We start from the raw sequence: 13,032 nt of genomic DNA, 5'->3' as shown, positions 1-13,032 counted from the left end.
CTAATTTCCTGAGGAGATGAGGTAGGCATTGATGAACTTGATGGAGAACATGCATTTATTGCTAAATGGCCACTTTTGCAGAGTTTACAAGCACATAAAAAGATCAGAAAAGTTGCCACTTCTGCTCTTCACATTTACTATGACTAACAGGTCATGACTATAAATAAGTCCCAGATATTAATTTAATACAGTCATCTTCCCTACCTTGAAACCTAATTTCAGAATTTGACCCTAGAAACAGGCAGTTTTTTCCAACTTATTCAGAAAGTCCTCAAGCAATTTACATTACTGAATTGGAATATGAGGAAATGTTACTTCTCTTTAAATTTACTTTATTGGGATTGGCTTGATAGTTATCTATGATTTAGCAACATTAGGCTTTGGTACCAAAGGTTAAAATAAATAACATTATTCTTTGTAATATTAACAGTGTATGTAGTAATAGAACAAAACGGAGTGCAAAGAAACTGAGATGAACTTTCATGAGAAAAATAAAATGCAGACCAAGCTTCTGGGTTTTATACTCCTGGGATAGAATATTATTAACCCTTCCCAACCCCACTAACAGAAGCCATTTGCAGAAACCTTTCTGCAAAGGGACTTACTGAACTTAGCTTTGATAGGGTATGGGCAGATGTAATTTCTGAGGTCATTTGGCTGTCACCTTCATTTTATGGGGAAGAAAATCAAGACCCAGGTAAGCGCAGTGTAGTGACTTACCAGGATCACACAGCCAATTACCAGCTGAGTAAATTTTGTGTTCTTACCACTCCTTTCTCTACATGAATCTTCCATGTTACTCTCACATCTTTCATTTCACTCCTCGCGCACAGTGCCTCAATTACACTGAGCTTCTTTCAGTCTTCTCCCAGTTCCTGCCCCTCAAATGATACCAGGCTCCCTTGTCTCTGAGCCTTCACACATGTAGTTCCTTGTTCTGAAACCCATCCATGCCCAAACCCCATCCCCACCAAACTCCATGTTCCTTAACTCCCAGCCATTGTCCAAGTCACATTATAGCAGGGCCCTCAAGCTCCCAGAAATCTAGGTTACATATACTTCCTCTCTGTTCCTATTGCACCCTCTACTCCCCCCATTATAATATGTCAAACACTATATTGTAATTGTCTGATTAATTATTTGTTTGCACTATTAGACTGTGAACTCTTTGAATATCACATTCATCATCATTACCACAGCATCAAATGCAATGCCTGAAATATGGGATTGGCTCAGTAAAAAAAAGCTGTTTAAATAAATGAATAAGTAAGAACATGTGTTAATGAGCCAAGGTACTACAAATGCATTTAGAACAATGGAATTCGAATACTGCACACATCTAGGGTACCTGCCACTATACAATGTATAATGCTTATTATTCTTCCTAACAGAGAACTGTGTTACAGCTATTGAAAGGGGTTGTGTAGTACCACAGGAGATGAGGGATGAAGCTAAGAAGCTGACATTTGAAGTGGAATACTATGATGATTCTCATGTAGCCATTCACAATTAGAAAACAGATGCTGTGGGAATCCTCCCTTTCCAATCATACCAGCTCATGGGCAGCTACAAGGTGATTAAACGTCATGGAGTGAACAGTAAAAAAATCAGATTTGTAGTTACTAGAGGTAGGGGTTGGGGGGGGGGTGAGTTAGATGAAGGTAGTCAAAAGGTACAAACTTCCAGTTATAAGATAAATAAGTACTAGGGATATAATGCACACGTGATGAATATAATTAAAACCGCTGTACATTATACATGAAAGATGTTAAAAGAGTAAATCCTAGGTGGTGGAGTCAAGATGGCAGTGTGGGAAGACTCGGAGTTTGCATCTCCCCACGACTAGGGCTCCTGCAGGATGCCGATGGGGGGACCTCAACGCCCAAGGAGACGGGAGGAACCCCAAAGCAAACCGGTAGGATGTGTGGGGACTGAGTTGGGGAGGAGAAGTGGAGGTGGAACAGGACTGGCACCCCTGAGGGGTGCGGCTGAGAGGGGTGAGGGGTTCCCATGCCTGGAGGGACGCTCGGGGGCTCGGATCGTGGGGTGTGTGCCCAGTGTATCCCCTGCCCAATCGGCCGGGGATGTCTGCGGGCTCTTGGGCAGGGTCCTACGCCCTCAGAGGCCTGCTCCGGGCCGCACTGGTCTTGGGGGCATGGGAGGGAGGCTGGGGGAGAACAGGAGAGGCAGGCAGGAGGGTCCCTCCAGAACCAGAGGAGCAGGGGAAGGAACAGAGCGCATTGGCACCACCCACTAGAGCCCGGGAAACCTACTGAGCTCCCAGGCCAGTCCCCCACCCTCCAAAGCCCCCTCCAGGCTGCGTGGGTCCTGGGGGCATAGGAGGGAGGTTGGGGCGGGAGGCCGGGGCAGGGGGGGTGAGCGGGGGAGGGAGGGAGTACGAGAGGCAGGCAGGAGGGGCCCTCCAGGACTGGAGGAGCGGGAGAGGAGTGGAGGATATTTGCCTCACCCACTCGAGGCCCAGGAAAACTGCTGAGCTCCCTGGTGGGGTTCCCCCGTCCTCTGAGACCAGAGGTGGGAGACACGGCTGGGCCCCTTCTGTTCCATTGAGCCGAGGCCCCACACCCCACACCCCCAGGGCCTTTTCCAGCCCTGTGGGTCCTAAGCAGAGGCCCCACCCACCACCCAAACCCCACCCCTGCTTAGGTCCCACCCTCCACAGCCAAGGCCTTTCCACCTTTTTTTTTTTTCTCCTCTTTTATACTATTGTGGTTCTGTTTTACCTTCTGGTTGTTGTTTCATCTATATATATATTTTTTCTTTCTAACATATCTGTTTGTTTCCTAGTCTAATTTTATTTTTTACTTTGTTATCGTTCTCCTCTTTTTTATTTTTTTTTGCCACGCTGTGCAGCTTGCGGGATCTTGGTTCACGAGCCAGGGGTCGGCTGAAGCTCCTGTGGTGGGAGCTCCGAGTCCGAACCAGTGGACTAACAGAGAACCTCAGACTCCTGGAAATATTCATCGGAGTGAGGTCTCCCAGAGGTCCTCATCTCAGCACCAGGACTCAGCTCTACCCAACAGCCTACAAACTCCAGTGCTGGAAGCCTCAGGCCAAACAACCAGTGAGACAGGAACACAATTTTACTCATAAAAAAAAAAAAAATGAGATGACAAAAAACTATGTCACAGATGAAGGAGCAAGGTAAAAACCTACAAGACCAAATAAATGAAGAAGAAATAGGCAATCTACCTGAAAAAGAATTCAGAGTAATGATAGTAAAGGTGATCCAGAATCTTGAAAATAGAATGGAGGCACGGATTGAGAAAATACAAGAAATGTTTAACAAAGATCTAGAAGAACTAAAGAACAAACAAGCGGAGATGAACACCACAATAACTGAAATGAAAAATACACTAGAAGGAATCAATAACAGAAGAACTGAGGCAGAAGAACGAATAAGTGACCTGGAAGACAAAATGGTGGAAATAACTACTGCAGAGCAGAATAAAGAAAAAAGAATGAAAAGAATTAAGGACAGTCTCAGAGACCTCTGGGACAACACTAAATGCACCAACATTTGAATTATAGGGGCCCCAGAAGAAGAAGAGAAAAAGAATAAAATATTTGAAGAGATTATAGTCGAAAACTTCCCTAACATGGGAAAGGAAATAGTCAATCAAGTCCAGGAAGCACAGAGAGTCCCATACAGGATAAACCCTAGGAGAAACACACCAAGACACATATTAATCAAACTAACAAAAATTAAATTCAAAGAAAAAGTATAAAAAGCAGCAAGGGAAAAGCAGCAAATAACATACAAAGGAATCCCCATGAGGTTATCAGCTGATTTTTCAGCAGAAACTCTGTAGGCCAGAAGGGAGTGGCAGATATACTTAAAGTGATGAAAGAGAAAAACCTACAACCAAGATTACTCTACCCAGCAAGGATCTCATTCAGATTCCACGGAGATATCAAAAGCTTTTCAAACCAGCAAAAGCTAAGAGAATTCAGCACCACCAAACCAGCTTTACAACAAATGCTAAAGGAACTTCTCTAGGCAGGAAGCACAAGAGAAGAAAAAAGACCCACAAAAACAAACCCAAAACAATTAAGAAAATGGTAATAGGAACATATATATTGGTAATAACCTTGAGTATAAATGGATTAAATGCCCCAACCAGAAGACAAAGACTGGCTGAATGGATACAAAAACAAGACCCCTTTATATGCTGTCTACAAGAGACCCACTTCAGATCTAGGGACACATGCAGACTGAAACTGAAGGGCTGGAAAAAGATATTACATGCAAATGGAAATCAAAAGAAAGCTGGAGTAACAATTCTCATATCAGATAAAATAGACTTTAAAGACTGTTACCAGAGATAAGGAAGGACACTACATAATGATCAAGGGATCAATCCAAGAAGAAGATATAACAATTATAAATGTTTATGTACCCAACATAGGAGCACCTCAATACATAAGGCAAATCCTAACAGCCATGAAAGGGGAAATCAACAGTAACACAATAATAGTAGGGGACTTTAACACCCCCCTTACACCAGTAGACAGATCATCCAAACAGAAAATAAATGAGGAAACACAAGGTTTAAATGACACAATAGACCAGAGAGATTTAATTGATATTTATAGAATATTCCACCTGAAAGTGGCAGAATACACTTTCTTCTCAACTGCACATGGAACATTCTCCAGGATAGATCACATCTTGGGTCACAAATCAAACCTTGGGAAATTTAAGAAAATTGAAATCGTATGAACCATCTTTTCTGACCACAATGCTATGAGATTGGAAATCAATTACAGGGAAAAAAAACTGTAAAAACCACAAATACATGGAGGCTAAACAGTGCACTACTAAATAACCAAGAGATCACTGAAGAAATCAAAGAAGAAATTTAAAAATACATAGAAACACACACTTCCTCGGTCGCCGGCGTTCAGGAGCCCAGACGCAGCATCTGAGTCACCCGGCACCTTCTGTTCGGTCAGGCGTGAGGGTCTCGCCATGGTGTGTCGTCTGTGCCGCTAGGCCCGTTGTATGCCCGTGCACTCGCCCAGCCATCCGGCTGGCCTGCGGAGCTCCCACCCGTGTCCCCCGGCTGGTCCAGGGGGTCCAGGCACCGCCTCAACAGCGGCTCCCCGGGACGCGCAGACTGGACCACAGCCTGCACCCCTAGCTGACGGCGTCATGAGGCACCTGCCGTACTTCCGCCGCAGCCAGGTGGTGCGGGGCTTCGGTCGCGGCTCCAAGTAGCTGGGCATCCCTACAGCTAACTTTCCTGAACAAGTAGCAGATAATCTTCCAGCTGACGTATCCACTGGCATATATTATGGTTGGGCCAGTGTTGGAAGTGGAGACGTCCGTAAGATGGTGGTGAGCATAGGATGGAACCCAAACTACAAGAATACAAAAGAGTCCATGGAAACTCATATCACGCATACTTTCAAAGAGGACTTCTACGGGGAAATTCTCAACGTGGCCATCGTCGGCTACCTCAGACCAGAAAAGAACTTTTGATTCTTTAGAGTCACTTATTTCAGCAATTCAAGGTGATATTGAGGAAGCTAAGAAACGACTAGATTTACCAGAACATTTGAAGCTCAAAGAAGACAATTTCTTCCAGGTTCCTAAAAGCAAAATAATGAATGGCCACTGATGGAAAAGCATCATATTTATTCATTCACTGTTTTCTAATATTTTACTGCTTATAACTCTATAGTCTCATCTTGGTTATACTTTAAAAATCAAACATTTTCCTAAATTAAACTGTGAATTAATGTGAATTAAACAGTACAATGTAGTTACCATATTATGTTCCAACTGTTCAATTAAACCCATCATGTTACAGTACTAAAAAGGTTCATTTTAAAAATCAAGATTCTTTTTTATGTAATATGTTAATTAAAATGTACCACTAGAAAGGTCTTAAGTGTTTTATAATGGAAATGAAATATATATAAATATGGGTAACAGGCAAGTCACTAGTTTGAGATGAGAACTATAATTCTCATGGTAAAATTCTAGCATGCATGTACCTGTATAGCATGCTCTGATAATCAGAAGGCTTATAAAAGTAACTATATTAAGCAGAGGTTTGGCAGTTTATTACAAACCTAAGGGGAAAAATCCAGACTTCATATTTTTGATATTTTGTGCATTTATATATTATTATAGACATGAAGACTTGTGAAATTTCATTTTAGTCATTTCCTTTAAGGGCTCAAATCATTGTACTGTGTTCCATCTTTGTTACAGCTGCCTCAGTTCTAATTGGTCTAGACTCTCTCCCTATTATTTTTTTGTTTTTCTTTTAAAACAGTAAAATAAGTGTTTTTTGAATCTCTAGGTCTCATTTATGTGTTGTATAACACTTCTCTCCTTTTAAGAGTAGATATTCTTCAACATTTTTCTTAACCTTTGTTTCCTGTAAACAACTGTCAGTGTTAGTTCTTCCATTTAGAATATCCAACTCTACATTTACAAAATGTAGAGTTTCATCTGCGTCTGTATCTGCCATCCCATCCCTTCACTATATGAACAGTGATTAAGCACATATCTCTTGCATTTTAGAAAAAACACCCAAAAGTTCATCTGTAGGTTTTCTCCAAGTTTAAACGAACACTTAGCATTTCATTTACATATACCAGTTTCTTAAACAACACAAAATACTTGTTTCCCCCCCCAGGGAAACTATTTTAAGAGCCAGCTAAACTATGAAATACAAGGTTATTTGTTTTTAATGTGATTATATGTTCCTGAGCAAATGCAAACTGTTGTAGTTGTGTGTGCACAATGTAATTTAAGGCTAAAGAGTGCTATTTAAAAGATAACTTTAAAGATAACTTATTATAAAACCATTTTCCCCTAATCTGCATAATTGACAGAACTGATTTTAACAAAACTGTTTATATAATATTTAGAAGAACATCTAAAGCTAATGTTGGAGAAGGGAGAAGCAGGAATAAATTCACTTGGATTGTTTTGACTTTTTGGTGTATGAATTTATGGCAAACAATGTAGTATGTGTCTTTTTCATTTCTTCTTTATAGAAATACTTAGAAAATGTAATTGAATATTAGAAATCCTATACTTGAAAAAAGCCTAAATTATCAGTGGTTCTATGAAACAAAGTTAAAAACAAACATGGAAAGTGTAAAAAAGATTTGTGTTTGTTTGAGTAGCTTGTGACTGATTGTGTCCTCATTAAGTGTGAAAATTCTTTGATATTGTCACCTTACATTTTGTTAAATAACTATTGCTTTTGAAAAGCCTATTGTGTGTGGTTTAGGAGTTAGTTAATACTGTCTACATTTTTTAAAGTTTTATATTAAGTATTTATATATTACAAGAAATTGCAGTAGGGCCATTTTCGATTAGTCAGTGTTTTCAGGCCTTGAAAAAAATCTTGACCAAGTGAAAAAAAAAATACATAGAAACAAATGACAATGAAAACAGGATGACCCAAAACCTATGGGACATGGCAAAAGCAGTTCTAAGAGGGAAGTTTACAGCAATTCAATCTCACCTCAAGAAACAAGAAAAGTCTAAAATAAACAATCTAACCCTACACCTAAAGCAACTAGAGAAAGAAGAACAAAGAAAACCCAAAGTCAGCAGAAGCAAAGAAATCATAAAGATCAGAGCAGAAATAAATGAAATAGTGGCTGTATCAATTTACATTCCCACCAACAGTGCAAGAGGGTTCCCTTTTCTCCCCACTCTCTCCAGCATTTGTTGTTTGTAGATTTTCTGATGATGCCCATTCTAAGCAGTGTGAGGTGATACCTCATTGCAGTTTTGATTTGCATTTCTCTAATAATTAGTAAGTATTGGGTAGCTTTTCACATGCCTCTTGGACATCTGTATGTCTTCACTGGAGAAATGTCTATTTAGATCTTCCCCCCATTTTTGATTGGGTTGTTTGTTTTCTTAATATTGAGCCACATGAGCTGTTTATATATTTTGGAGATTAATCCTTTCTTCATTGATTCATTTGCAAATATTTTCTCCCATTCTGAGGGTTGTCTTTTCGTCTTATTTATAGTTTCCTTTGCTGTACAAAAGCTTTTAAGTTTTATTAGGTCCCATTTGTTTATTTTTGTTTTTATATCCATTACTCTAGGAGGTGGGTCAAAAAGGATCTTGTGCTGATTTACGTCCAAGAGTGCTCTTCCTATGTTTTCCTCTAAGAGTTTGATAGTGTCTGGCCTTACATTTAGGTCTTTAATCCATTTTGAGTTTATTTTTGTGTGTGGTGTTAGGAAGTGTTCTAATTTCATTCTTTTACATGTAGCTGTCCAGTTTTCCCAGCACCACTTATTGAAAAGACTATCTTTTCTCCATTGTATACCCTTGTCTCCTTTGTCATAGATTAGTTGACAATAAGTGTGTGGGTTTATCTCTGGGCTTTCTATCCTGTTCCATTGATCTATGTTTCTCTTTTTGTGCCAGTACCATGTTGTCTTGATTACTGTAGATTTGTAGTATAGTCTGAAGTCAGGGAGTCTGATTCCTCCAGCTCCGTTTTTTTCCCTCAACATTGCTTTGGCAATTTGGGGTCTTTTGTGTCTACACAAATTTTAAGATTTTTTGTTCTAGTTCTGTAAAAAATGCCATTGGTAGTAGATAGGGATTGTACTGAATCTCTAGATTGCTTTGGGTAGTATAGTCATTTTCACAGTATTGATGCTTCCAATCCAAGAACATGGTATATCTCTCCATCCATTTGTGTCATCTTTGATTTCTTTCATCAGTGTCTTATAGTTTTCTAAGTACAGGTCTTCTACCTCCTTAGTTAGGCTTATTCCTAGGTATTTTATTCTTTTTTTTTGCAATGGTAAATGGGACTGTTTCCTTAATTTCTCTTTCTGCTCTTTCATTGTAAGTGTATAGGAATGCAAGAGATTTCTGTGTATTAATTTTGTATCCTGCAACTTTACCAAATTCATTGATTAGCTCTACTAGAGGGAACCCTCTTGCACTGTTGGTGGGAATGTAAATTGATACAGCCACTATGGAGAACAGTATGGAGGGTCCTTTAAAAACTAAAGATAGAATTACCATATGACCCAGCAATCCCACTACTGGGCATATACCCAGAGAAAACCATAATTCAAAAAGATACATGCATGACAATGTTCATTGTGGCACTGTTTACAATAGCCAGGTCATGGAAGCAACCTAAATGCTCATCGACAGACGAATGGATAAAGAAGATGTGGTACATATATACAATGGAATATTACTCAGCCATAAAAAGGAATGAAATTGGGTAATTTGTAGAGATGTGGATGGACCTAGAGACCATCATACAAAGTGAAGTAAGTCAGAAAAAGAAAAACAAATATCGTATATTAATGCATATATGTGGAATCTAGAAAAATGGTACAGATGAACCAATTTGCAGGGCAGAAATAGAGACACAGATGTAGAGAACAAACGTATGGACACCAAAGGGGAAAAGCGGGGGTGGTGGGACAGTGGGGGGATGTACTGGAAGATTGGGATTGACATATATAGTCTAAGATGTAAAAAATACATAAATAATAAGAACCTGCTGTATAAAAAATAAAATAATATAAAATGCAAAATATAAGACCTATCTGATAAAGGACTTATCCAAAATATATAAAAACCTCTTAAATCTCAACAATAAGAAAATACTCTATTAAAAAGTGGGCCAAAGACTTAACAGACACCTCACCAAAGAAGAGATACAAATAGCAAATAAAGCTATAAAAATATGTTTGACATCACATGTCATTAGAGAATTGCAAATTAAAACAACGAGATGGCACTACACACCTACTAGAACAGCAAAAATCCTAAACACTCACACACCAAATGCTGGCAGGGATGTGGAGCAACAGGAACTCTCACTCATTGCTGTTAGGAAAGCAAAATGGTGCAGCCACTTTGGAAGTTATTTTTGTGATTTCTTAAAAAAACTAAACATACTCTTACTACATAATTCAGAAACTATGCTCCTTGGTACTTACCCAAAAGAACTGAAAACTGATCATACAAAATATCCATACAAAAACCTGCACATGAATGTTTATAACAGCTTTTTTCAAAACTGCCAAAACTTAGAAGCATCCAAGATGTCCTTCAGTAAGTGAATGGATACACAAAACTGTGGTACATACAAACAATGGAATATTATTCAATGCTGAAAAGAAATGAGCTTTCCAGCCATGAAAAGACATGGAGGAAATTTAAATGGATATTTCTAAGTGAAAGACGCCAATCTGAAAAGGCTACATACTGTATGATTCCAACTATATGACATTCAGGAAAAGATAAATCTATGGAAACAACAAAAGGAGCAGTGGTTACAAGGGGTTAATGGGGCAGGGGAGGGATAAATAGGCAGACTACAGAGGATTTTTAGAACAATGAATCTATTCTGTATGATATTACAATGGGTACATGTTATTATACATTTGTCAAGCCCACAGAATGTACAATGCCAAGAGTGGACCCTAATATAAATTAATGATTTGGGGTGATAATGATATGTCAATGTATGTTCATTGACTGTTACAAACGCACCACTGTAGTACAGATGCTCATAGTTGGGGAGGATGTACATGTGTGGGAATGGGCGTATATGAGAATTCACTGTACTTCCAAACAATTTTGCTGTGAACATAAAACTGCTATAAAAAATAAAGTTAATTTTAAAAAGTTTAAAAGAAGAAATAATGGAATAGAAAAGAAGAAAACATTAGCAAAGATCAATAAAACTAAAAGCTGCTTCTTTGAGAAAATAAACAAAAGTGATAAACCCTTAGCCAGACTCATCAAGAAAAAAAAGGAGAGGACACAAATCGATAAAATTAGAAATGAAAAAGGAGAAATCACAGCTGACACTGCAGAAATACAAAGGATTATAAGAGACTACTACAAAAAACTATATGCCAATAAAATGGACAACCATGAAGAAATAGACAAATTCTTGGAAAGGTACAGTTTTCCGCAACTGAACCAGGAAGATTTAGAAAATATAAACAGACCTATCAAAAGGAATAAAATTCAAACTATAATTAAAAATCTTCCTACAAACAAAAGTCCAGGACCAGATGGCTTCACAGGCGAATTCTATCAAACATTTAGAGAAGAGCTAACACCCATCCTTCTCAAACTCTTCCAAAATATTGCAGAGGGAGGAAAACTGCCAAATCCATTCTACGAAGCCACCATCACGCTGATACCAAAGCAGAAGAAGATATCACAAAAAAGAAAATTATAGACCAATATCACTGATGAACATCGATGCAAAAATCCTGAACTAAATACTAGCAAACAGAATCCAACAACATATTAAACGGATAATACACCATGATCAAGTGGGATTTATTCCAGTAATGGAAGGATTCTTCAATATACACAAATCAATCAATGTGATATACCATATTAACAAATTAAGGAATAAAAACCATATACCATCTCAATAGATGCAGAAAAAGCTTGTGACAAAATCCAACACCCATTTATGATAAAAACTCTCCAGAAAATGGGCACAGAGGGAACCTACCTCAACATAATAAAGGCCATATATGACAAACACACAGCAAACATCATACTCAATGGTGAAAAACTAAAAGCATTTCCACTAAGATCAGGAACACGACAAGGAGGTCCACTCTCACCACTATTATTCAACATAGTTTTGGAAGTCCTAGCCATGGCAATCAGAGAAGAAAAAGAAATAAAAGGAACACAAATTGGAAAAGAAGCAGTAAAACTGTCACTGTTTGCAGACAACATGAGACTATACATAGAATATCCTAAAGATGCCATCAGAAAACTACTAGAACTAATCAATGAATTTGGTAAGGTTGCAGGATACAAAATTAATGGACACAAATCTCTGGCATTCCTATACACTTACAACGAAAAATCAGAAAGAGAAATTAAGGAAACAATCCCATTTACCATCACACAAAAAGAATAAAATATCTAGGAATAAACCTACCTAAAGAGGTAAAAGACCTGTAATTAGAAAACTATAAGACACTGATGAAAGAAATCAAAGATGACACAAACAGATGGAGAGATATACCATGTTCTTGGATTGGAAGAATCAATATTGTGAAAATGACTATACTACCCAAAGCAATCTACAGATTCAGTGTAATCTCTATCAAACTACCACTACCAATGGCATTCTTCACAGAATTAGAACAAAAAATTTTACACTTCGTATGGAAACACAAAAGACCCTGAATAGCCAAAGCAATCTTGAGGGAAAAAAACAGAGCTGGAGGAATCAGACTCCCTGACTTCAAACTATATTACAAAGCTATAGTAATCAAGACAGTATCGTACTGCCACAAAAACAGAAATATAGACCAATAGTATAGGATAGAAAGCCCAGAGATAAATCCACGCACATATGGTCACCTAATTTACGACAAAGGAGGTAAGAACATACAGAGGAGAAAAGGCAGCCTCTTCAATAAGTGGTGCTGGGAAAACTGGACAGCTACATGTAAAAGAATGAAACTAGAACATTCCCTAACACCATACACAAAAATAAACTCAAAATGGATTAAAGACCTAAATGTAAGGCCAGACACTATAAAACTCTTGGAGGAAAACATAGGAAAAACACTCTTTGACATAAAAAACAGCAAGATCTTTTTTGACTCACCTCTTACAGTAATGAAAAGAAAAAGAGAAAGAAACAAATTGGACCTAATTAAACGTCAAAGCTTTTGCACAGCAAAGGACACCATAAACAAGACAAAAAGACAACTCTCAGAATGGGAGAAAATATTTGCAAATGAAGCAAATGAAAAAGGATTAATCTCCAAAATATACAAACAGTGCATGGAGCTCAATATTAAAAAACAAACAACCCAATCAAAAAATGGGGGGAAGACCTAAATACACATTTCTCCAAAGAAGACATAGAGAGGGCCAAGAAGCACATGAAAAGATGCTCAACATCACTAATTATTAGAGAAATACAAGTCCAAAGTACAATGAGGTATCACCTCACACCAGTCAGAATGGCCATTATCAAAAAATCTCGAAAC

The 13,032-nt window shown here is 38.3% G+C and overlaps 1 pseudogene; it reads left to right on the top strand.

Annotated features, from left to right (window-relative positions):
* Positions 1 to 4,905: 4,905 nt before the first annotated feature.
* LOC113626124 (riboflavin kinase pseudogene) lies at positions 4,906 to 5,642 on the top strand (annotated as a pseudogene).
* Positions 5,643 to 13,032: the final 7,390 nt, after the last annotated feature.

Source organism: Aethalodelphis obliquidens, unplaced genomic scaffold, assembly GCF_003676395.1.
Source record: "Aethalodelphis obliquidens isolate GAN/ISIS:26980383/991018 unplaced genomic scaffold, ASM367639v1 scaffold17, whole genome shotgun sequence".
Taxonomy (NCBI): domain Eukaryota; kingdom Metazoa; phylum Chordata; class Mammalia; order Artiodactyla; family Delphinidae; genus Aethalodelphis; species Aethalodelphis obliquidens.
The sequence above is the reverse complement of the archived record's forward strand: the minus strand, read 5'-3'. Positions and strand labels throughout refer to the sequence as shown.